Here is a 24,957-nt window from a genome sequence, read left to right as displayed (position 1 = left end):
GCCTGAATTACTAAAATAGCTATTCTTATTCTTCCTTCTTCCCCAGAGGCAAATATTACTAGGAATTTGGTGCATATCCAGTCCACAATTCTATATTTACCTACACACAACACACTATATGTATGTAATATGTGTATATAAGTGTATATATATGCACATATAAATGTGTATATGTATATATTTGTAGTTTTGTGTGCCTTTAAACAGTATATAATATTCTTTTTTTTTAAGTTTTATTTTATTTTTTAAAGATTTTATTTATTTATTCATAGAGATGCAGAGAGAGAGAGAGAGGCAGAGACACAGGCAGAGGGAGAAGCAGGCTCCATGCAGGGAGCCCGATGTGGGACTCGATCCTGAGACTCCAGGATCATGCCCTGGGCCACAGGCGGTGCTAAACCTCTGCGCCACCAGGGCTGCCCAGTATATAATATTCTGAAGCATTAATTGAATTTTTTATTTTTATCTTTTTAAAATGGAATGAATATTTATTCCTTTTTATAATTTTTAAAAATATTACATTTTTCATGATAAGACTGGGAATTCCTATTTTAAGATTGCAACATAAAGATATTTTTGTATTCTTTTCCTCTTAGCCTTCAAAAAATAAGATTAAGAAGGGAAACAAAATTACTAATTTGGTAGAATTTGGTAAAGCTATGTGACATGTATAATATGTATAACTGCACTAATGAAGGTGGAAAGCAGAACAAAGGACAAATAACTTCAATGGCAAAGAGGATGGTAGGATAAATCTGTTATCTATGGGGTAGGAAGGAAGGGGTTGGGCAGGACAGATTTAAAACCTAGGACTTATTTAAGGTAGAAAAGCTAATAGGAATCCTTTCAATATAGAGTCACATCCTCACAGGGAAGGTTCCTCATAGGGAACCTATGACCAGCTTCACCCCGAGGGACTATAAGGGAAGTCACCTTGCTCTCAGCAGGAGCAATGACTCCCATTGATTTACTATTCAAATTCACATCACTTGGTGGTTCAAAAAACTCAAGTTGTGAATTTTATTTAGTGTTCCTAGACTGGCAGATACCCTGAATGCTTGGCAGAAACAAAAAATGGAAGCAATTATTAACTTCAGAAAAAACAAATAGTTGTACAAGATCTGCTTAATGGTGAACAGTATTTATACAGTTATAATAAGGAAAACACTACATATGGATTTAACAAAAAGTTGAAATATAATTCTATTGGGAGAATGAAAGGGAAAAGAGGGTAAAAGTGACTATAATAGGGAACTAATAGTTAATGTCTGAAGTTAATAGAAGAATTTCTAGTATTTAGAAATTTGAGATTAAGTAGCAATGACAATTAAGGTTGGAACTCTTTGAAGGAGTTGCTTCCTGGGACTTGAAAGGTTAAGTTTTAAAAAAAAAAGCCTTTTAGCACTATTTGACTTTTAAAATTATTGGAATAGAATATTTTGTTTAAAATAAAAAACTCTAAACATAAAGGCAGTGTTAAAGCAAATTATGCAAATAGAAGCCAAGTAAAAACACTGTGATGTCAATACAAAAGTAGAATTCAAGACAAAAATATATCAGACAAATATTTTCTTTATTGAAGCTTATAGCCCACCAGAAAAATATAAAATCATGGATATTTAGGGCCTCCTAAACATGATTAAAATAGATAAATCAAAAACTGTTTCAAGTTGCATAAACAGTTGCCACAAACAGCTACTTTTGAGGCATTAGCATATCTCTTTTAGTCATTGTTCAAATAAAAGCAACAAGGGGGGAAAGGATAAGGAAAGAATTTAAATACTACTAATAAAGTGGATTTAATATGCTACGCTATGCTATAATATGATAACATACTGCTGTTAGAAATTACATGAATCACGCATTCTTATTATGAATCTGTAAAACTAGAAATAAATAACCAAAATGTAATAATAAAATAATCCTGATCATCTGGAGATGTTAATGTACTGTCCTCAGTAGTTCTTGGAAGAAAGGAAACATTAATCCTTCAATTAAACTATATTTAGAAAGCAATGATCATGTGAATAGTACAAATTAAAACTTATGGGAAGTGACTAACAGCATTGTTCAAAAAATTCATAATCATAAATGCCTTCATTCCTAGACAAAGCAAAATGAAGAAAATGATTGCTGACTCAAGAAATTGGACAAAGAAAAATAAAAGAAAATTTTAAAAAATGGAGCAGGGAATATAGGAAAAATAAGATAAATGAAATGTATATAAATAACATAAGAACAGAAATTAATGAATTGGAATTTATAAAAAATAAATAGTAAAAGTTCACCTTGTCTAATAAAAAATAGAGATCACTTAAAAACATAACTTTAGGCATTAGAAAATATGTATAATTGTAGCTAGCAAATAGATAAAATACTGTGGAAATATTTATAAAGCCCAAAGCTAATAAGTTTGCAAACTTTAGGAAAATATAAATTAGAAATATTTACTAATGTAGAAAATCTCAAATAAATATTTAGTCAAGAGAGAAATTGAAAAAAGTCAAGATATTACCAGGAATAAATGTGTTAATTCTAGACAGTTTTTTTTAGATAAAGATTTTATTTATTTATTCATGAGAGACCCAGAGAGAGAGGCAGAGACAGGGAGAGGGAGAAACAGGCTCCATGCAGGGAGCTTGACGCGGAACTCGATCCTAGGTCTCCAGGATAACACCATGGGCTGAAGGCAGCGCTAAAGCGCTGAGCCACCCAGGCTGCCCAATTCTAGACAGTTTTATAGGCAAATTCTTTCCAACTTTCAAGGGACAGATAATCCCCATAATGTAAAAACTGCTCTACATTCTATCACTTTCTAATTGCATATTGGAAAAACACTCAATCTCTCTGAACCTCAGTTTTAACTAATAAAGTAATAATAATAAATATACCTGACTACCAAAATGTAAGGAATCACAAGATACACTTAAAAAAATTCTAGACTTGATAAGAAACTATAGGAATGTGGTGAATTATAAAATCTCAATACCATGATAATCTAAACAATCACATTTGGAAAACGTCACAGGGAAAAGGTCCCATTTACATAAGTAACCCCCCCCCCCAAAAAAAAACCCTGCAACAAGAATAGTACAAGTCACACTAGTTTGCTAAGGGTCAGAAAGAATATTTGAATACAAGAGATACAGATTTAGGATTACAGTAGGGTTGACACGATTTGATTGTGGAAAATATGACATATGTGGTCAGTCTGATGCTGAATTTATAATTTCACTGTGGAATTTATTTTGCATTTTGAATGATTTTTATGAAAGTCCTGGCCAGATTATTTTCCATGACTTTCAACAAAGCAGAGTATCTACTGTCATACAATTCTCTAGCTTACATTTAGTTTTCTACCGAACACTGATGAACAAATAGATTTTCTGTGTTTAATTTGTATTATTAGTGGGTTTGCTTCTATATTCTGAAGAGATCTCTTCTTTTGCCCAAATGGTGACTCATATAAGTGAAATACACAAGGGTTCTCATGATTAAGTCACCAAGGAGGCATGAGGGACCTCCCAAGAGGCCAGAGCAAACAACCATCTCCACCACTGGTCTGGCATTTGGGGCAGCGAGAGGAGAACATGCAATTAGACATAACACATCTCTCTGAAAGCCCAGGGCGAATGTCAATTCCCAGGGATCTGTATTTCCAAAAAAGATCCATGACATAAGTGATTACTGGACTACAGCTGTTTCCCTGGAGTCCCCCATCGCTGCTACTTTATCATCTGGCAAGAGTTGGGAACACTCTTCTACCCCAGAATCTGGTCTAGCAACGGGGTTCAATAGAGATCTGGGGAGTTTAACTACAACTCCCCGCAGGCCAGAACAGTAGCATGCCAATCCACGGGAATGCGAGCACAAAGGATGGGCAGATTCTTCAGAACAGGCTAAAATGAATTTCACACACACATCCACCACTTGTATGTGTCCTAATAGTCCCATCGTGAGCCCTTTCTCACCTTCCAGAGACAATTTTTTCGCATTTGTGTGATACCCACGTTGGTGAATGTAGTGCTGTGTGTTGTTTCCAGAACCTCTGATGATGCTTGCTTCATCACCATCAAAAGACACTGACCGAGTGCCACCTGTGTTCAGGAAATGGGCCTGGGAGCCAAAGGTACAGAAAAAGTCCAAGGTAGTTTCTGTTAACTGAGAGGTTTGCAGTTTTTGTTGTGTAACCTGATTTGAAAACAACATCCAGGTAAAGCAGTATCAGCCAAGGGCTAAGTGATGATGAAGATGTTTGGAGGGTTGAGGATTAATGGGAGTGAGGTGGGGAAGGGATGGATGGAGGGTCCGGGTTTGGTGGCTCGCTTGGACACCTACATCCTAGGGGAATGGGGGTTGGAGTCCTGCTTTATTAGAGGCCAGGAAAATACCCCAAACCTCAACCCCTCCCACACCCTCACCTACCGCAGACATACCCCAAAGCAGAACTCTGCGGGAATATGGCTTCCTCTCTGTGAATTTAAGATGGCCAGGCTCCCATGGCAGATCCTGGGTGGAGAGGCTGGAAGAGGAGTTGAGGGCCCAAGGTGAAGGAGGGCAGCCTTGCCAGAGGGGCCGGGGGCTCTGTGCTGAATCACGTGGTCACAAGAGAAGCAGGAGAAAAGCCACGGGCTGAGGCCTTCACATCTCAGCAAACTCCCCACCAGCATTTCAGAGCCCCCACCTCGGAGCTCTGCTTCATTTCCATTCTCCTTCATCATGAGGGCTGCAGATGGGATAAGACTTCCTGAGAGTGTCTCTTCTCTCTCCAGAGATAGGATCATAAAACATGGGCTTAAGATGACATAATATGGGCTTACAATGACATCAAATGGGCTTACCCTGGGCACCTGACCAGCATAAATTCAGGAGCGTCATTCACCCGCAGAGAGCTCGACTTTGGTCGAGCATGAGGCGGGGTCTGGGGTATTTGCCCAGCCGCTAATAAAGCAGCACACCATTTCCCATTAGGCTTAGGCTGTGGGCACCCACACCTGATGCCAAACGTCAGCACCTCTGTTTGCCCCTCTTCAGCTCTCTCTCACTAGCCCCCATTGACCATCCTCACCACCCAGAATACCTTGCGCATCCATGGTCTACACAATTCACTTGGCCAGCAGCTCATCTTGCTTTACCTTGAAATTATTTTTAAGTCATAATTATCCAATAAATAGGCTGGAGCTAGGACTCTGGCTCTGCCACTTGACAGTTATCCTAAACAAGAAGATGAGGGGGGTTAGTTATCAAATCTCGCCTCAGTTAACACCACTAATCATTAGGCAAATGCAAATCAAAACCACAGTAAGCTATTACCTCAGCCTGTCAGAATGATTATTATCAAAAACACAAGAGATGCAATAGCTAAGATATGCAGACAACTGAGGTGTCCCTTGATGGGGTAAAGAAGTCATGGTATATATGCAATGGAATATTATTCAGCCATTAAAAATGAGGAAATCTTGCCATATACAACAATATGGACAGACCTTGAGGGCATTATACTTATATTATAAGGGAAATAAGACTGAGAAAAACAAATCCTCTAAAGACATATCCTCACTTATATGTGGAATATAAAAGAAAAAATAGGGATCCCTGGGTGGCGCAGCGGTTTAGCGCCTGCCTTTGGCCCAGGGCGCGATCCTGGAGACCTGGGATCGAATCCCACGTCGGGCTCCTGGTGCATGGAGCCTGCTTCTCCCTCTGCCTGTGTCTCTGCCTCTCTCTCTCTCTCTCTCTCTCTCCGTGACTATCATAAATAAATAAAAATTAAAAAAAAAGAAAAAAGAAGTGCATAAGTGCATAGAAAAAGAGATTAGATTTGTGGTTACTGGAGGTGAAGGTGGGGGATAGGGTTGGATGAAAGCAGTCAAAAGGTGCAAACTTGTATTTATAAATATTTTTTTAAAGGGGGAAAAAAAAGCTTCACCCAAGGTGGGAGCGGGTTCATTCCTTGGCAAGGCAAATTTGAGATAGATCTGGATGTTTGTGAAGAAGTTCCAGGATTCACATTGGCCAGGAGGAAACTAGTCTAGGAAGGGAGAATGATGTGAGCATTCTCTTGCTGAAGGGAAATCATGCAGCTCCCTAGGAAGCATCGAGAAGCCAATGCTGTTGGAGGGAGTGAGCTGTGAGTAGGGAAGCTGTGGAAAGGCACACCTTGAGTGTCCAGCTGGGGAGACTCACCAAGCCAACCGTGAATCCTGTTGAATCATATCCTGACCTTCCAGTATCCTCTTTGACTTGCTGCTCAAAGTGTGGCCCGTGGAGCAGTAGTAGCACAGCATCGCCTAGTGAAAAGGCAGTCTCAGGCCCCACCCTAGCCAGCTTGGAACAGGATCTGTATTTTCACAGGATCCCAGGTGACTCGTGCGCATGTTAAACCTTGACAAGCACCGTTCTGTTACGCACATTGTTAAAAGCCCAAGCCTCCCTCAAAGCCTTAAACGGGAACAGATGGGTCTCAAATGTAGCTGACAACTGGGTTTCCAGCCATTGCCTCGAACCCCCTTTCTCCAGCAGCTCCCTGCATTGTCCACAGAGCTGGTGCATCCAAAGCTCTCACACTCCAGAAGGCAGATGCAGGGATTGGCGTGCGGGCTCCTGGGCCTGTCCTCCAGCACTCCCAGGCATTCTGTTGCTGTTTGTCTGTCCTGAGACTAGAACAGGAGAAGCAGGAGGCTAGAAGGACCGCTTATCCTTGTCAAGCCCAGGATTCTAGAAAGATTGGGGGGTTCAAAAATATTAATATTTCCTGTGTAAAAAAAGTTCTGGATTTGTTGTATTGGTCTTTAACTTGCCCCAGCCCTGCTTTAACTAGACATTTATCATAGTTAAAGTATAAATAATACCATTAGCCTTCCAAGCAATGATAAAATTAGCAGTGTAAACAAAGCAAGTAAGTGACCTTAGTCAGACCCCTCGCTGACTCTGACCCAACACCTACTAAGACGATTAGTCAGGGCAAATTTGAACAGGGCAAAGGGGCTCTGGGGAGGAGAGAGTCTCTCCCTGTTTATTTCCTGAGAACCATCCAATGCACAGGACCGGTTCCTAAAACGTCTGCAGATGATTAGGGCTCTGGATGTCTGAGCTTCAGCCCAGCTTTGTGCCAAACTCTGTCACGGTTAGTTTTCTCCAAGAGGAAAGTTCCTTCCAACTTAAAATTTTCTTGCTGTTAGAAGTCCAGCTCCCTGAGAAGGGAGCATTCCCTCACAGAGCTCCTGCAGGCCCCGATGCAGAGTGGGAAACCAGCCACGGTGGCCGCTCTCCTTCTCGGTGAAGGTGGGGTCCTGACAGGGTGAATGAAAAGTGCATCTGTTGGCTTGAGACGGACATACCGGTATAAACCGTCCCCACCCCTTCCAGAAGGCCTTCCAGACCAGCCATGGCCAAAGTGAGCTCTCTTTTCTCTAAACTGCATGTTGGCATTAACTGACTTTGGACCCCCTTGGTTGGGCTCCCTTTTGGGGGTTTGTTTCCTGTCTTGATTGCTAATTTCTTGATGGCAGAGGCCTCGTGTGACACTTCTTTTTGTCTTCCATGTTGAAAAAGCCCAGTAGCTGAGTCACAGGACCTGGTTTATTGTCCTGGTTTAATGAGTGAAGGAGGGAAATGCTTCTTCTTTATTCTTTCTAGCATCTCCCAGAGGACGATCTAATCTAGCTATGTCAAGTTGCAGGTATTAGGGGCCATTTCGATGAGTGGGCCATGTGTTAAAGCGTCCAGTTTGCAGGTGAGAGCATGTGCATATGCATGTGTGTTGCATGTTTGTGTGTGTAGATATTCATGTATATGTGTATATGCACACGTGTGTGCACATCTGTGTAGGTGTGTGCATATAGGTTTATGCGTGCATGCACGTGTTTGTGTATGCATGCACAAATATGCACACAACTGTACGTGTGTGTATGCAGATATGCATACACATGTTTGTGCATACACATGCATTTACATGTGCACACAACTGCATATGTGTGTACATGCGAGTGTGTGCACATGTGTGTCAGTATGCCTGTGTGTGTGAATGTGTGTGTGTGTCCCTGTTACTTTCTTCTCCTAGGCAGCTGGAATAGTAAGCTCAGAGTGGGATAGCCTCTCTCTCTGTATCCTCATCACGCGCACACCTAACAGATTGGGGGTTAGTTGGAAATTAAGCCATGCTAGCACTAGTTATTAGTGGCAAACAGAGCAAATATACACCCAGCCCCGGCTGCCCTGGGGTCTTTCAGGCTCCATCTCCCTCTTCCGCTTCATGTCCGCTGGCTCCAGGATCATGGCTGTTGTAGCAGAGCACTCAGCACTGAGCATGAGAAGTCAGGCTCACCAGCCCATTTGCCATTTCTCCCCAGGCCGGCTCTTCTCACAGTAAAACAGCTGAGGAAGGGTGTCTCTGGCATGGCCCCCCCATCCACTTCCCTCGGTTCACATCTGGATCCCAGCTCCTGTGCCCCAGCTCCGAGCCTTCTAGCAAATCATGCAAACTCTTCAAATTCCAGGTTTCTCCTCTGTCAAATGGAGACCATGGTATTAACGAGCATGCTCACAGGGATTTAAATGAAGCGACATTGGCAACTGCTTAGGATAAATTGTAGGAGCTTCCTCAAAAGGAAATTTCTTACTGTCTTTCCCCTCAGGCTTGGTGTGGTTTCCTGATGAAATGAAGACAGTGAATCTTTATCGGACAGTTGATTGAACAAACAAGATGTGTTTCTTATCTGCAATTAATTGATGATTGAATGCGTCTATCGAGGAGGGGTTTTATACTTTCGTGTTGGGCCCTAATGGAGTATGAATATTCTGGTAGAGTGGGAGGGCATATTCATCTATCGAAAATTGGCTTCAAGGACAAATATATAACATTCTGTCAACTGAGAAGGCCATCTGTTGGAGTTGGTGTCCTGGTAGGGGGCTCCCTTCATTAAACCAGCATGGTTTTATTGCTGTAAACAAATTGATTGATTTTTTTTTTTTCCTGGATGTGGCTACTAAGAGCTTGACTTCTATAAACATATTCTCAGCACAGAAAAAAAAAAAAAAAAGGACAAAGACACTGATGTATCCTTCTCCAAATTAAGCTCTTCCATCTAATCTGTTGAGGCTTCTGTGCCCAAGATTGTAGGAAACCCGGCTCCAACAGGAAGGACAGTCCCCTGATAACAGCCCCGGGGCGTCGTGCTGTGCCCTGTGCAGTGTCACTGCCCTGCGGACGGGCCAGCTTATTCCAGTCTCCACTCACCTGGTTGCCTGCAGTCTGAGGTTGGAGAAATGCATCTTCTTGCTGTGAGCCCTGATGTACACTTGCACACTTAGGAATCAAAGCTGGGTGAAGCCCCCCAGGAGTCCCTGCCAACCTCTTACAGTCCTCTCTTCCTACCCTGGTTTCGTCTTTTCTGTCTACAAGCAAATTTATATCTCTTGTCTGCTAAGACAAAAACAAGTCTAGCAAAACAAAATACTTTTCCTCGTATCCTACCATCTTACTGCTTTTCTTACTCTTTTTTTCATGTTGTACATATACGCAGGGTACTCTGACCATCTCCGATCCTGTTTCTTACCCAACAACTTTCTTCTTTATCCCTTTGGCCCTGACCACCGTGCTCACCTTGCTTCCTAGAAGTACTCCCGGTGACCACTCAGCTGGAAAATCCAATACCTGTTTTGTAGGATCCAACTTCCTTGACCTCTTTGCAGCATGTGATCCTGCCGTATGTTGTTTTCAGTTGTATTAACTCTGTCCTTTTCTCTTTTTGATGCTTTGACGTCTGGGGGCTCTGCTGACCCCAGAGAGACTCCCCTTTCAGGACTCGCCAATTCTTAGAGAGTAAACAACTGGCCCTCAAGTATGCCTTTCCAATGCAAACCCCCAGCCACCCCTTCTATGGGGTGGGCTCCTGCCTTCAAGACCACTCTTCCCTTGTACTAATCACCCAGGACCGGGTACCAGATGACTATGGCCATCTTGTGTGTCCCAGAGCCAGCTGAAATGATTCAGACTCGCCATCCTCAGCCAGATCACTCTGCTTTGCACGTTCCTTCCCGCAGAAACCACAATACCGGCTCTTACTCATGCTTTCCCTCATTCTCTTTGTCTCCTGACTGAGTGTGGCCCTGCGTGCCATACGTCCTGTTTCTAGGGATCTGTGCCTGTAAAAACTTCTTCCTTCGTGAGAGTTATTTCCGTGTCTGTGTCTCACCCTAACTAATTAAAGCAAATCTCAGGCACCCTTAAAACATAATGTTCTCTTTTTGGAAAGTGACCCCTCCTTTGCCTTTGGATAGCTTTCGGCTCTTCTGACTCCTGCTTTGTCTTTTTGCATTGTTCGACTTTGCTTTGCTTATAGAAATTCTGGAATCAGGGTCGTACCTACAAGCTAAGATTTCTGACTGTGCCAGGGGTAGATAGCAAACTGAAAATACTGAAAATGGTTTTGTCTTTGTTTTTCTTTTCTTTTTCTTTCTTTCTTTTTTTTTTTTTTTTTAAGAGTGGAGAGGAGGGAGAGGCTGAGGGAGAGGGAGAGAATCTTCAGCAGGCTCCACACCCAGTGTGGAGCCCAACCCGTAGCTCAGTCTCATGACCCTGAGATCATGACCTGAGCCAAAAATCAAGAGTCAGATGCTTAACTGACTGAGCCACCCAAGCATCTTTTGTCTTTCTTTTTCTTAAAGGGAGTAGGGAGGAAGGGTTTAGGGAAGACGAGGGTTAGGATAAACTTGTACATTGAACATGATTAATCTGTGAGATGAAATAGAGATCATCTTTATTTTATCTCCCACCACCCCTTTAAAATTGCCTTTGCCTTTGGAAGAAACTGGCAGGACCTAAGGCTGGGTGCTTTAGCTCCTATGCCAGTCTGAGTTCAGATATTCAAATGCCCACGTGGTAACCAAGACTCCAGACTTGACTTGGCATTGAATCTTTTCACTCTCCCTACTGGGACTAGCTAACTGCTGCCGAGGAAGGAAATGTAGTCAGCTTTTTCTTTATTTCTGGTTCACCTCAACCATCATCTTACTATGGTCAGCTTATGGAGCTTCCAAGGCTGGGACACAGGGGGGCACCTGTGTGGCTCAGTGGTTGAGCATCTGTCTTTAGCTCAGGTCGTGATCCTGGGATCCTGGGATCAAGTCCTGCATCGGGCTCCCTGGATGGAGCCTGCTTCTCCCTTTGCCTATGTCTCTGCCTCTCTCTCTCTGTGTCTCTCATGAATAAATAAATAAATAAAAGGCTGGGACACAGGAAGAGAAGAAGAGAAAATGAATATTCACATGTCTGATTTGACGGAGACATCACAGGATGATTTTGCTCTCTTTATACCTGACAGGGATGAAAGCTGGCTCTTCCTCCAGAGAGTGCTTTCCTGATCCCTCCAGAGACTCTGCTGCTCCTTGGCTCCCTCTGACTTCAAATCCTGGGCTTCTCTTTTGGTTGATACTCCCCAGTCAGCCCCAAGATTTCTGGTTGTCCACTGCCCACAGAACTTTCCCTTTTGTATTCCATTGCACTTTCAAGCAGTCCTCTCAAATAGGATTTGAGTTGGCCCTAGGACAGCATTCCCATTTAGGACCTACATCTGATTCCCTTCCACTGGAGATGAGCACAGGCACTTAGACTTGCAGGCTGCTTTACCTTTCCATGTCGTTCTTCTATGTTGTGGGAAACACATCTCGATGCTCCAAGTGGCCTTTTTTCAGCCTTTTGCTGGGCCTGGGATTAGAGGAAGGCACTTCCCCCCACCTGTCCCATTGGTGGGCAGTGGGACTCAACTCAGAGGCAGGGGGCTCTTTCCCAAAAGTCTCTTTCCTGCTCTTTGACACAGAGCTTAGAAATGTTCTCCCTTGAACTTGCCTTCACACTCTCCGTTCCTCCAATCCAAACTTTCTCACATCACATAATCTATTTTTAAGAGTGAAAGAAATAGGAGAAGAGTTCTTAAGCGATATCTAAATATACCTATGTTTTTAATGATCTTTCTTTAACATGTGTCACTATATATATATATACTTAAAATCACATACGCAAGGTTGGTAGGTATTACATTTCTCCTGACAAACGTAATGCAAAGCAAAGTCATACTATCCTTTATAACATTTAGTTACCATGCCCGTGCAAAGTCGCTCTGTTTGGACAAGGCCTTGATGGAGGTTAGTGATCCTCAAGCCTAGCAGCACATCAATACGACCCGAGGGACTTATTAAGAATTCATATGTCAGGATCTAGACCAGACCTACTAAATCAGAGTCTCTAGGCCATGCGTGTTTTTATCAAGCCCCACTTAATGATTCTCTTGCACCACTAGGTTCACAGGTCTCTTGGTCAGGAGTACCAGTGCCACCTTGACGGAAGGAGACAGTCTCTGAGGGGCAAATCTTCTAAAACTTAGTCTCTCTTGCAGTTTCTTTGGGCGTACATTCCAGCAAAGTCATATTTTTATTTATTTGTCACTAGGACTTCTCTTTCATTCGTGCCCCCTGCTCTGGAAGAATGAGCCACCCCCAGGTTTATCAGTTAGCTCCTTGTTGAATTTGAATCCGTTGTCATGGAATGTCCCTGTTTAGTGGAGTTGCTAGGAAAGCCTGAGTCATAACCTTCAACCCCACGGTTTTTATGTTCCAGTGCTAAGTCCCTTATTAACCAGTTTATCCACTTGTTCTTCACGAGCCTTGACTACTTGGATCTCTGCTGCCAATTCTCTTGTTTTGTGTCTTGGTAGCCTTGGGGATTTTAAACATTTCACCCCTTTCTCTTTCTCCTTAATCAGAGAATTGAAGTTCTCCATGATTCTCATCTATAACCTCTGGGTATGAAAAATTATACCAAAAGTTCATGACCATTCAAATGTTTTCCTGATCTGCTATTTTGATTTTGTCTTCAACCAATGGTAAAGAGCTCTGTTATAATTCACAGACTCAGCTTTGATGCTGAGGGTTATTTTGAGGGTCTCCTAAGAGGTAGGTGGTAGTGGCTAAAGCAGAGCACAGTTAGAGGTGAGAGTCATGGGTGCTTCGTCTTCATCGCTGGAATCTAAACAATTAAAAAAAAAAAACCCAAGTCTTCTCTCTGCTTCCAATCTTCCCCACTCTTCACCAACTTTTATTTCTCTCTTCATGTAGTTACTAGAGGAACTCTTGTCAATTGTAGATCTCTCCAGCCTAATCCTCCCTTAGCCCACCCCAACTCCTTTATAGCTTCCTATTATTCACAGCTGGAAATCCAGAAGCAGAGCACTCAGTTCCTTGACAAAGTGCATTTCCGGGTTTAACTTCCATTTCTCCCCATTATGCTCCTAAAATTTTCCATTTTGTCATCATCTTCCCAACTCTCCATGCCGTTTTCTCAGAACATGTTTTTCCCCGTGCAGTTCCCTTCCCTGTGGCTGGAACTGAGGATGGGGAAGGGAACTTAATTCGCTGAGCTGCTTCTATATTCCAGACACTCGGATAAATGTGCCATAAATGGTCCACAAGACCACTTCGGATTTTATTCTCAAAGCAATGTAAAACCTTTGAAGGATTCTTTTTTAAAATTTATGATAGTCACAGAGAGAGAGAGAGAGAGAGAGAGAGAGAGACATAGGCAGAGGGAGAAGCAGGCTCCATGCAGCGGGAGCCCAACGTGGGATTCGATCCCAGGTCTCCAGGATCGCGCCCTGGGCCAAAGGTAGGCGCCAAACCGCTGCACCACCCAGGGACCCCCCCTTTGAAGGATTCTTAAAATGGCTTTAAGGAAGTATAATTAACATGCAGTAAGCTGAATGTGTATGAAGTATACGATCTGATAAAGTTTGACATATGTAAACACCCAGGAAATTATCACCACGCTTGAGATACTGAGCATGCTTATCCCCCAGAGTTTTGTATGGGCCTTTATAATCCCCCACTCAGAACCTTCCCTCATTGCAGCCACCAATTTCCTTTCTGTTACTATTGATTAGTTTGCATTCTCTAACATTTTATGTAAATAAGATTAATGACTTACATCTCTACAGTACATACTTCTGTATGTGTGTGTGTGTTCCATAGGTTTTTCATAAATATCTTTTATCAGGTTAAGAAAATTGCCTTCTAGTCTTATTTTACTGAGATTTTTTTTTATCAGGAATGGGTGCTGTGTTTTGTCAAATGTTTCCTCTCCATCTTTTAAAATGATCATTTGTTTTTTATTTTTTGTGTCCATTAATTGATTGCTTTGAAAGCTAAGCCAAAATTACATTCCTGGAATAATCCCTACTTGATTATGATTTATTATCATTTCTATATATTGTTGGATTAAATTTGCTAAGATTTTGTTTAGAAAATTCGTACCTACATAGTTCTCTTGTAACATCTTTTTCTGGATTTAGTATCAGAGTAATGCTGGCCTAGTAGAATGGTTGAGAAGCATTCCCTCTCTTCAGTTTTCTTCAAGAATTTGTTCAGATGGGTATTCTTTGTTCCTGATGCTTGGGAGAATTCACTAGTGAGGTTGCCTGTATGTGAAGTTTCCTTCATGAGAAGATTTTCAACTATAAGTTCAATTTTTAAAAATATACAGTTATTTGGCCAGATTACCTATTTCTTATTTTAAAAAATTATTTATTTATTTATTCATGAGAAACACAGAGAGAAAGGCAGAGACACAGGCAGAGGGAGAAGCAGGCTCCCTGCGGGGAACCTGATAAGGGACTCCATCCTGATATCCGTTCACACCCTGAGCCAAAGTCAGATGCTCAACCACTGAGCCACCCAGACATCCCTGTTACCTGTTTCTTCTTGAGCAGGTGTTGGTCTTATGCCTTTTAAGGAATTTTTCCATTTCTTCTGAGTTTCAAATTTTTTAAAGATTATATTTATTTATTCATGATAGACACACAGAGAGAGAGGGAGGCAGAGACACAGGCAGAGGGAGAAGAAGGCTCCAATGCAGGGAGCCCGAGGTGGGACTGGATCCCAGGTCTCCAGGATCACACCCTGGACCGAAGGCGGCGTTAAACCGCTGAGCCACCCGGGCTGCCCGTGAGTTTCAAATTTATTACATAAAGTTGTTTGTAAGAAATAATGCTTGTCATATCTGTAGAATCTACAGTGATGGCACACCTCTCATTCCTGATGTTGCTAATGTGCACTTCTCTACCTACCCTCCCCCACACCCCATGAGTCAGGCTAGAGGTTTATCAGATGGATTGATCTTCAGCTTTTGATCTCATTTGTATTCTCCATTGTATTTGCTGATTTTCATTCTTATCTTTATTGTTTCTTTATTATTTTGAATTTAACTTTGAGTAGGTTTTTTTTTTTACTTTTGGTTTTTTTGCAGGGGTTTTGTTTGTTTTCAAGGGGGAAGCTACAGAGTATAAGACCCATCTTCAGACATTTTTTTTTATGCTATGGATAAAAGAGAAATTATTTTGTCTTGTGTGACCTCTGAGGAATTATTCTCTCTAACCCTTTCAAGTATTTTTACCCCCTGCCTCATACCTGTGTTTTCTTACGGGTATGCACTGAGCAGCACGTAGGGAGGACTCTCTTCTAATCTCTGGAGCTCCCTCTCTGGAACTCTCTTCTCTCCAGTACTCCCCCATGAGTTCTGGCTTCCTGGGCCTCTTGGACACCTAGTACTGTCTCCTCAATTCAGCAAGACCACTAAACTTTCTGCTTCCCTGTCCCTGTGCCACAGCCTGAAAATTCTCTTTAAACATTAAACAGGGGCAATCATGCAGCTATGCCTTGTTTCTTGTCTCTCAGCTGTCACTCTCCTTCATCGCCTCATGCCTGATGTTTTGAAAATAATTGTTGCACATATTTTGCATCATTCCTTAGTTATTTCATATGGGAGCATAAATCTAGTGCCTGTTATTCTATCTCTGTCAGAAATGGAAGGCCCATCCCTTTGTTTTTGTTTTGTTTTGTTTTGTTTTGTTTGTTTGTTTTTTGGCTTCATTTTGTCCAGTTTTTATTATTTTTTATTTATATATCTTGGGGGGGGGTTGTAAGGTAGCTTTATTTTCAAAATCTTTTTTTTTTTTTGTATATTTTTTTATTGGAGTTCAATTTGCCAACATATAGTATAACACCCAGTGCTCATCCCATCAAATGCTCCCCTCAGTGCCCATCCCTTTGAAGCGTTTTAAGTAAAGGAGCAATATTTTACCAGTTGAGGTTTAAAAAGGTCCTACAGACTACAGCATGGAAACAGATTGGAAGTGGGAGAATGTGTAGACTATTGTAGGAATGCAGACAAGGTATGATAGCTATTGAAGGTAGATTTTTGCAGGGAACACAGAGACAGAGGACACAATCCAGATGCCTTTGGAGATGGAATCCACAGGGCTTGGGTGTGGAATGGGGAAGAAAAGGAAGAGTCAAGGTTGCTTCCCAGCTTTTTCTAGACCAGCTGGGCAGATGGTGAAAGTGGGCAGGTGGCATGGGAGGAGGGCATTGTGGGAAGGCAGAGGTTAAGAGTGACTGTGCATAGACTTGAGATGCCTCTAGTCATTCAGGTGGAGCTGGTCAGATAGGCAGAGAGCCATAAGAATGTGGAGCTTCAGGGAGAGGTCAGGGCTGAAGACAGAGAAATAGTTATCAACATGTAATTGCTCAAAGCTCTGGGACTGAGCTGTGGATAAGTAGAGGAGTGTAGAGGGAAGAAGACTAGCAGAGGAGTGTCGATAGAGGAGAAAAGAGGACCCAGTGCAGAATCCAAAGGGTCTTCGGCACCAAAGGGTCAGGGAAAAGGAAGAGCTTAGATGGAGACCAAGGAGCACCTGTCTTCCTCTAATACTTAGTTCCTTTCTTTAACCATGTATCATTCTATATTATAATTACCTGTCACTCAACTAGCTAGAGAGTGCTTGAGGTCAGGAGCACCGTCTTATTTTGTATCCCTCATGTCTAATGCGGTACCTGGCACACACTGGATCCTTCCATTGAATGAATGAGTGAATGAATGAACGAGGCTAAGAGGTGATTGGTGTCAGGTAAAAAGGACATAGGCTCTTTGTAGTCCAAAGAGCTCCAGAAGACAATTCTGGGAAAAATTAGGTAGGCTCAGGGAAAAAGAAAATGGTCCGGGACCATTCCCGTGAGCCTCTGATCTGCACACTAGAAAAGCAATCTCTGAAGTGACTTCTGCGGATATGGTGAACACGGGCGAGAACTCTCTGTCTGGCTTCCTGCTGCAGAACTTGCAAAGAGACAAAACAATGTGTCGAAGTCGGACTTCCTTGGTGGATGTTTCTATTCTTTTGGTCTTTTGTCTGTTTTCAAGCAGATCAAAGCACGTCTTATGAAATGTTTTGGCCCTGGACTAGAATTTAAGATGCACAAAGATCAAGAGTGGACATTAATTTTAAGAAAATCATTTTGACCCTTTTGGACTAGGGGCCCACCACAGAGGGTCAAAGGAGGCCATATGTACCCTGCCAGCCCCCCAGAAACATAAAGATGTCTTCCCCGAGGAGTAAGGCTAAGGGTTACTGATGGCTCCTCGGCTACCCCCTGCCATGCTGGAGAGCCAAACCTCCCCCTCTTGACTTACGGGACTGGCAAACACAGTGACAGGAGCCTGGCCGAGGAGCCTGGCCGACATCCTGGCCGGGAGTAAAATGCAATCGGAGTGCTGCAGAGAGAGGCAACCTTCAGAGGTTAACCCCGACATTTACGGTTTCGTGATTTCTGCCGAGAGCCCTGGTCCTGGGTCCTACACAGTCAGCAAGTTGAGCAGACCCTGAAAGGTTTAACTGTCCAGTCGAAAGTATAATAAAGTTTATTTTCGTTAAAACGTGAAACGAGTCCGAGTTTGGATTTTTCAGCCTGGTGGCTTTGTGTAAACAGTTTACTTTACATCGTTTTTGGCTCTTTTTCAATAAACCACCATGATAATCCCATTCACAGACAAAACAGATCACAGATTAGCAGACAGTTCGCTGTAAAACAGCACATTACCTGCTCTTTGTGTGAAATGTAAAGATCTGTTTTTAAGAAAGGACTCGTCCATCTCTGCTCTCCTAGTTGAAAACATAGTTTCTTTGGACTTCTATGGAAGAGAAGAAACATTACATTGTTTAGCTCCTTTTTATACCACAAAAATAGATTTTAATTAAGCACATAAAGTGAGCTGGGCTAGGAGCTGTTATTTTCCAGAGAAGGCATGCTGGCTTTATTCAAATTGGAAGAGACCCCGGGAGAATGCCAAAATCACCTATTGCTTACATTTCATTTTAATGTGCTCAAGTTCAATAAAAGTTTATCATCTCCATTAAACCAGTACCTATTGGAACTGATTTAATCTCGTTAGCACAAAGAACCACATGAAAGAGAATCAAGTCCCCAGGACTTGATTGTGCATAGCATGGTTTGCGAGTATAAATTACATAAAAGAAATGAAGTATCTACTGAAGACAAAGTGCCTCTCACCTGCCCTTGTGTGTGTGTGCGCGCACACGTGCGTGTGTGTGCATGTGTGTAGTGCATATGTGGGTATCCATAGATCCACACTCTGTGACGCGCTGGCTGCCTGCCACAGTGCAGCACGCCCGGGAGGCTGCCAAGCTCGGGAGTCCTCAGCTGCTAAGTGTCACAGCACCCCTGTGCTCCCACATGGACCATGAATTGTGTGACATTTGAACAAACAAACGTCATGCATAGGGGTGCTAGTCAAACGTCTACTGGCAACAGCACAATGAGGACATATATCTTGATCCTAGTCCCAGAGACCACAGCACACATGCAGACACACACAGACACACACATCCTTCCTCACAGGGGAAAGAGTCACTCTGCCCTTCACTTTCAGCTGACTCTTTTCCATATACCAGAAAGCCCCCTGAATTTCAAGGCTAGACATGAACAGAGACTGAGAATCCAGGGACGCTCCATCTTTTATTCAACATGCAGCTTGACCGGGGACAAGTTGGTGCGGGTGACTGGCTTCCCCCAGATGTTTGCTCACCTGAGGCACATCTCATGGGCCAGTGGATATAGTAGATGTAGACTGGGTTCTGAGCTCAGTGGAGACAAACAAGGCTCCAGGCAGGAGCTGAAGGACCAAGTTTCTCTGGAAGACTCAGTGAGCATGATGGCACAAATAGAACTTAACGCACCAGGTGAGACGGGCAGGTAAGAGAGCATGTGTTTTCCCCCAGCTTTATCCCATGAATCAGTGGAGGCTATGGGAAGCGCAGCTCATGTTGGCACTGAGTGTTTCATAGCTTTGGGAACAGAGGGTGCCTGTCACCCTCAGCATGAACCTTAGTGTCTTAGCTGCCAGGATAGTGGTGTGGCACAGATTTGAAAGCTACTTGGTAAGGAAGGGAGCCTGGAGTGAAAGAATATATGATGACATTCTTTTGGATTGCCCTGATTCTCCCTCAGGATCTCTTGAAAATATCTGGTTAAGCTTTGAGTGAGGGATTATAGGTCCCTCTTACACAGGATGAGGCATAAGTCATGGAGGACTGAGTGGGTGTGGGTTACAATCCTCTGACTCCATTACTCATTGATTGAAGAGATATTTACAGACTCTCTATTGAGTTCCAGGCATACCAGTAGACCTGTGTTGGTCAGCTTGGGCTGCCATGACACATTTCCATGGTTGGGTGGCTTCAACAACAGAAATTTCTCTCTCACACCCTTAGAAGCTGGGAAGTCCATGATCCAGGAGGCAGTGAGGCAGATTTCATTCTGAGACCTCCTCCTGGCGTGTGAGCAGCTGCCGTCTCACTTCTTATGTGCCTGCAGGGGGTGGGAGAGTGTGCAAGCTTTCTGGTGTCTCTTATGAAGGCACTGATGTCATCAGACTGGGGGCCCATCTCCATGACCTCACCTAACCCAATTTCCCTCCCAAAGAGCCATCTCTGAATTTTTTCATATGAGGGGCTAGGGCTTCATATGTGATGTTCAGAGCACATTCCATCTACAACATGGCTCTGTGGAGGAGGTTATGGTACCTCAAGACCCTTACAAAATAGACCACACAGCACCCTGGGAAGGGGAGTTGGCAACAGCCTACTCTTCTCTCTCACCTGCACTCAGTGAGCACCTGCACTCACGTCCTTGTGTCTGTTGCTTGAACACTCCAAGTTCACCTGCTCTTCCCTCCTCTGGAATCACCTCGCCTGCCTCAAAAACATACTGGCCATCTCAGCCCTCAGTTCATGGTCACCTCTTCACAGAGGCTCCCATCTTCCTGTGAGAAATTCTCTTTAGGGGAACCCTCAGCCATTCTCATACTTAACCTGATAGGTTTTTAGGTAACACTGAAAACTAGTGAGAAGTAGTTTGTGTATTCGTTTCCATGTTGATCATCTTCATACTCCTGACAATGTGGCCTCTATGACAGCAGGGACCTAGTCTTTCAGGACTATTTCTGTGTCCCCAGAAAACTGGGACAGTACCCAGCCATGGCAGGCGTCAACAAAGAAGTGTTGATGAAGCCCGGGTATGACAGAGGCACACAGAGTACACACAAGGGGTGGTAGAGGTGGAGAGACTACCATGCTCTGGGTACCTGAGAGGGGCCTTGTAGGATGGGAAGGATTTTGACAGACATATGAGGTGAGGAAGGAAAGTAATCCATCTCTTTGGCTCTGGAAAGACCACATTCAGGTTTTCAGTTTTTTTGTTTTTTTGTTTTTGTTTTTGTTTTTTAAACACACAAACTCAGAAGGTTCTCTGAAGAGAAGATGGTCTTACTCTAGAATATCTGAACTCTGGCCATCAGGAAGTTCTTCTCGATGACTGACTTCAAAGCCAAACTTCTTCCTTCACCAATTTCAGCTCCCCTTTATCTGCCTTTTAATAGCAACACCACAAACTCTACTCATCATCCATTAATGGCAACACCATAACTCTATTTGTCATCCTTTATATTGGGAAAAAGACCATGCAACTGAAAAACAGCAATACTCCTATTTCTGATGTCCTCTTTTAATTTAAAAAGTGGATAAGGAGATGCCTCAGTGGCTCAGTCAGTTAAGTGTCCAACTCTTGATTTCAGCTCAGGTCATGATCTCAGGGTTGTGGGATCAAGCCCCATGTTGGGCTCTGTGCTAGGCGTGGAGTCAGCTTGAGATTCTCTCTCTCTCTCTCTCTCCCTCTGCCCCTCCCCAACCCCCCTCTCTCTAAAAAAAAAAAAAAAAAAAGAAAGAAAGAAAGAAAGAAAGAAAGAAAGAAGTAATACTGGTGGTTGGGGGCAGAGAGCAGACTTGTGCTCTACATCCATGGATTTAGAGCTCTCTGGCCTTCTGTTAAGCAAACTTTTTAGGTTCTCACTTGAGTGGGAAGTAGTAGGAGAAGCAGAACAAAGGGGCTTTGGGGAGCACCATTGCTCTTGACACTTGTCTCAAAGCTTCATAATCCGAATCCTCAGGGCATAGGCCCTATTCTGAAAGTTTAGCTGTGCATTCATTCATTCAGCACCCATTTAATGGAATCACCCAGGGGCCAGACATTGTGCTTGGTGCTGGTTCATCTGCGAAGGTGAAGGAGGCATGGTCCCACAGCGAGGCAGGTGAAGTAAAATGTGAATCTCATGTGTGGGACTTACATGTATAGAGTGGCACAATGCAGAGGTGTGACAAGACGACTTGGAAGGCCGAAGAGAGTTCTCTGAGTGGCACCCTTCCAGGATGCTCTAGACCACAGGCTCAGTTTTAACCTGGCACATATCAAGGCCGGGGCCAGGGCCTTTCAGAGCTCCTCAGGACTCCGTAGCTGCGCAGGTAGGGCAGGAGGTGTCCTCTCTCCAGCAGACAGCTCAGTGTTTGTTGCTCATCTTTCCCCAGGGCAATGCTCCTGAGGCCCTCTTGGTGGGTAAGCTTTGGCCTACTTCGGTAGTATACAGAAAACATAAATTAAGGTTCAAAAGCAGGGCAGCAGCTAAGAAGAGAGCTGACTTTGAAGCTTAGAGCCTTAGGTTGAAGGGAATTCTCTTGGCTGAGTCACAAAGGGAATAAAATGCCATCATAAGGAGAGTAGCTTTAGATTTTCACTTTATCTTCAAAATAAAAGATTAGGTACACAATTCTGGTTGAGATGGCTAAGCGAGGCCTGTATAATTGAATTTCATGCTCATTATTTCCCTCTGAAGTGGTGTACACAAGCAGTCATTGGAAAGCAGGTTTAACAAATACACAGGCCAGAGCCCTGCTGAACTTTACACCTTTCCAGAATTTTCCAAGTCCTTTCAGCCTTCACGGCTGCTGTGTGCTACTTCTGAGGCAGCACCAAGCTAGCCGGAGAACCAACCCAGTTCAAGAGGAGCTTCTCTTCCACCAGTGGACTTGTCATAGGATCTGAACATTTTATTTTCTGCACGGGATTAGACATGGTCCGGGGGATACTTTATGCTGCATTGGGTAGGCAATTCATCTGCAGCTTTGACCTCTCATAATTGAGCTGTGTCCAAGTCTGAAGGAAGAATATACCACAGTTCTAGGAGTACTATACATGTGTGAGGGCAGAGGAGCCCTCAGGAAATCTCTGGACTTTTTGCTTAATTTTGCTATAGACCTAAAATTTCTCTAAAAAACCAAACAAACAAAAAAATCTTTTTTTTTTAAAGAATACACCAGAGTCTGTTGTTGTGGTAAAAGAATATATGGGGCACTGTTGTGTTGTAGGCCCAGTCTGAGCCCTTGTTTCCTTAGTTACTCAGCTTCTTTTTTAAAAAGAGGCCTACAGGGGATTATTCGATGCAAATGAATGAACTGCCTCTACTAAAAATCCAGGAATTGACTAGGGGAAATTCTCAGTTCCTTGAAAATGGCCATATTATTATGATTTTTTTTTTTTAAGATTTGTTTATTTTAGAGGGAGAGAACATGAGCGGAGGAAGGGGCAGAGGGAGACGGGGAGAGAGAATCTAAAGCAGACTCCCCACTGAGCACAGAGCTCACAGTGAGGCTCGACCTCACAACCCTGAGATCACGACCTGAGCCAAAACCAAAAGTGGGACGCTTAACCAACTGGGCCACCCAGGTACCCCTATTATTATTACTAGTGTCAAGTCAAATTGAAGCTTGATTTTACACTAATAATATTTGTAGATCTCATGGGGCAGTCTCCTTCCAGTTGGAGAGAGGGTGGAGTTTCTTATTTGGGCCCTACTGTGTTCATGATAAGTTTGGGTGCAAGGATTCTTAAGCACATCTTTCTTCCCAAGGCTTTCCAATGCAGCATTCTGGCAAGATGCATCCTTGTAGGTTCTGTTGGAGCAAGGTCAGGGTTGACAGGTCTCAAGTATTCACTTTAAGGTCCTGAGGGTCTTCTCTGAGACAGAGGAAGGGAGCTCCTACCACATGCCAGTCAGCGCTGTGATGCTTCCAGTCCATTATCTGAGAGCCAGAGATCTCGTCATCCTCACCCGTGCTTCTCAAACTTTCTTTGGGGAAAGACCAGGGCTTGTTGGGTTTTGGGAGACTTTAGAAATCTTTCCATTTTCTTTCTACATGTTGTCACAGACCTGTATTTTTGGTCCATACCTTGTTCAGTGAGATGAGTCCAAGGATCATGCACATGGACATTACAGCAAGAGCCATGTTGCTAAAAAATGTTGTTAAACACTCCATTTTTGTACTTACCTTATCAAGAGGTACAGTTACGTGAAGCACACTTTTTTGAGCAGCGAGAGGTACCTGATCATCAGAGAAAGGAAGCAACCCACCTTGGCTCATGCAGCCAGTAAGATCTGCAAGTCCAGTTCAGGTCAGGATAACTCTAGCACCTCTGCTCTACATACAGAAACCATGAAAAAGGCTATGAAAAGTACCCTTGAACAACATGGCTTTGAACTCTGTGTTTCCATCTATACATGGATTGTTTTCAATAAATACAATACAGTACTATAAATAGTTCTCTTCCATACAATTTCCTTAACACTCTTTTCTCTAGCTTCCTTTCTTGTGAGAACACAGTGTAGAGTACACACAACTTACAAAGTATGTATTAATGTGTTTGTGTTGTTGGCAAGTCTTTCCGATCAACAGCAGGCTATTAGTGGTTAAGTTTTAGGAAGGGTCAAAGGTTATACGTGGATTTCCAACTTCCCTGGGGCAGGGATCAGCACTCCTCTCCCTCACAGTGTTCAAGGGTCAGCTCTAATTAGGCCAAAGTTGCTGGATTTCCAATGAATTATCGTGGAAACAAAATGGAAGGAGAAATAACCTCTTACTTCCCTAAATTCTACTCTACTGGTTCAACTAAAATTAATCAGGTGCATTTCCCCCAAACCCTTCCATGGAGGACCAGGAGTTATGGTGGCTGTTCTCACATTTTCTTACCAACCTCTTCCCTGCCACAGCTGCCCCTCACTCACCCCTTCCTGGCAGTGCCTTAGCATGGAGCGTGGAATTCAAGGAGGTGGGGGGAGGAGCAGCATCAGAAGAGTGAAATAAATTATAGTGTCCAAAGAGCCCTCAGGAATCCAAACATAGTAAAATTATTATGTTTAATGTAAAAATTGAACTTAAAATAATTCTGCTCTGTGTTTAATAACAACAGGTATGGCTCAACTAAGCCAAGTCAGCCAGGTCCTCTCGGCCAGGCAGCCTGACTTCTCTTAGCAAAAAGATAAAGCAAAGGAGAGCTCTTGAAGGCTAATAGAATCTATCACCTCCTAAAGAATGCAAACTGTATAAATATTCAGGTTTTAAAATAAAGTCCCCCAAAGCCGGCGTTGCAAACTGAGGTCAGCTTCGTCTGGCAGAGCCTTCTGTGCCATGTGGTGGTGAGTCTTGTGACCAGAACATCGTTGACATATAGACACAGTCTTTGCCTCTAGATTGTATATTGAAACCATGAAAGCAGAACTCCCATAGCTCAAGTTTATAGAAATACGTGACAATGTTTGAAGTAGTTTAGTTGAGACTAAAACAGTCTGACATCACAGCCTTGGGGAAGATGATGGAAATTTCTTAATTTCTATGGAAAATTGAAAAAAAAGCAAATTCTTTTCAGGTGTTCGACTGGCCACCCAAGTGC

General features: G+C 43.1%; 1 long non-coding RNA gene across 1 annotated transcript; it reads right to left on the bottom strand.

Annotated features, from left to right (window-relative positions):
• Positions 1-2,541: 2,541 nt before the first annotated feature.
• Positions 2,542-7,054, bottom strand: LOC144305342 (uncharacterized). The gene is made up of 3 exons (XR_013372385.1): positions 6,187-7,054; positions 4,437-5,214; positions 2,542-4,116 (listed from the first exon to the last, which is right to left on the bottom strand). It is a non-coding gene; the product is annotated as an uncharacterized LOC144305342 (long non-coding RNA).
• Positions 7,055-24,957: the final 17,903 nt, after the last annotated feature.

The sequence above is a fragment of the Canis aureus genome, chromosome 3 (assembly GCF_053574225.1).
Source record: "Canis aureus isolate CA01 chromosome 3, VMU_Caureus_v.1.0, whole genome shotgun sequence".
Classification (NCBI taxonomy): Eukaryota; Metazoa; Chordata; class Mammalia; order Carnivora; family Canidae; genus Canis; species Canis aureus.
The sequence above is the reverse complement of the archived record's forward strand: the minus strand, read 5'-3'. Positions and strand labels throughout refer to the sequence as shown.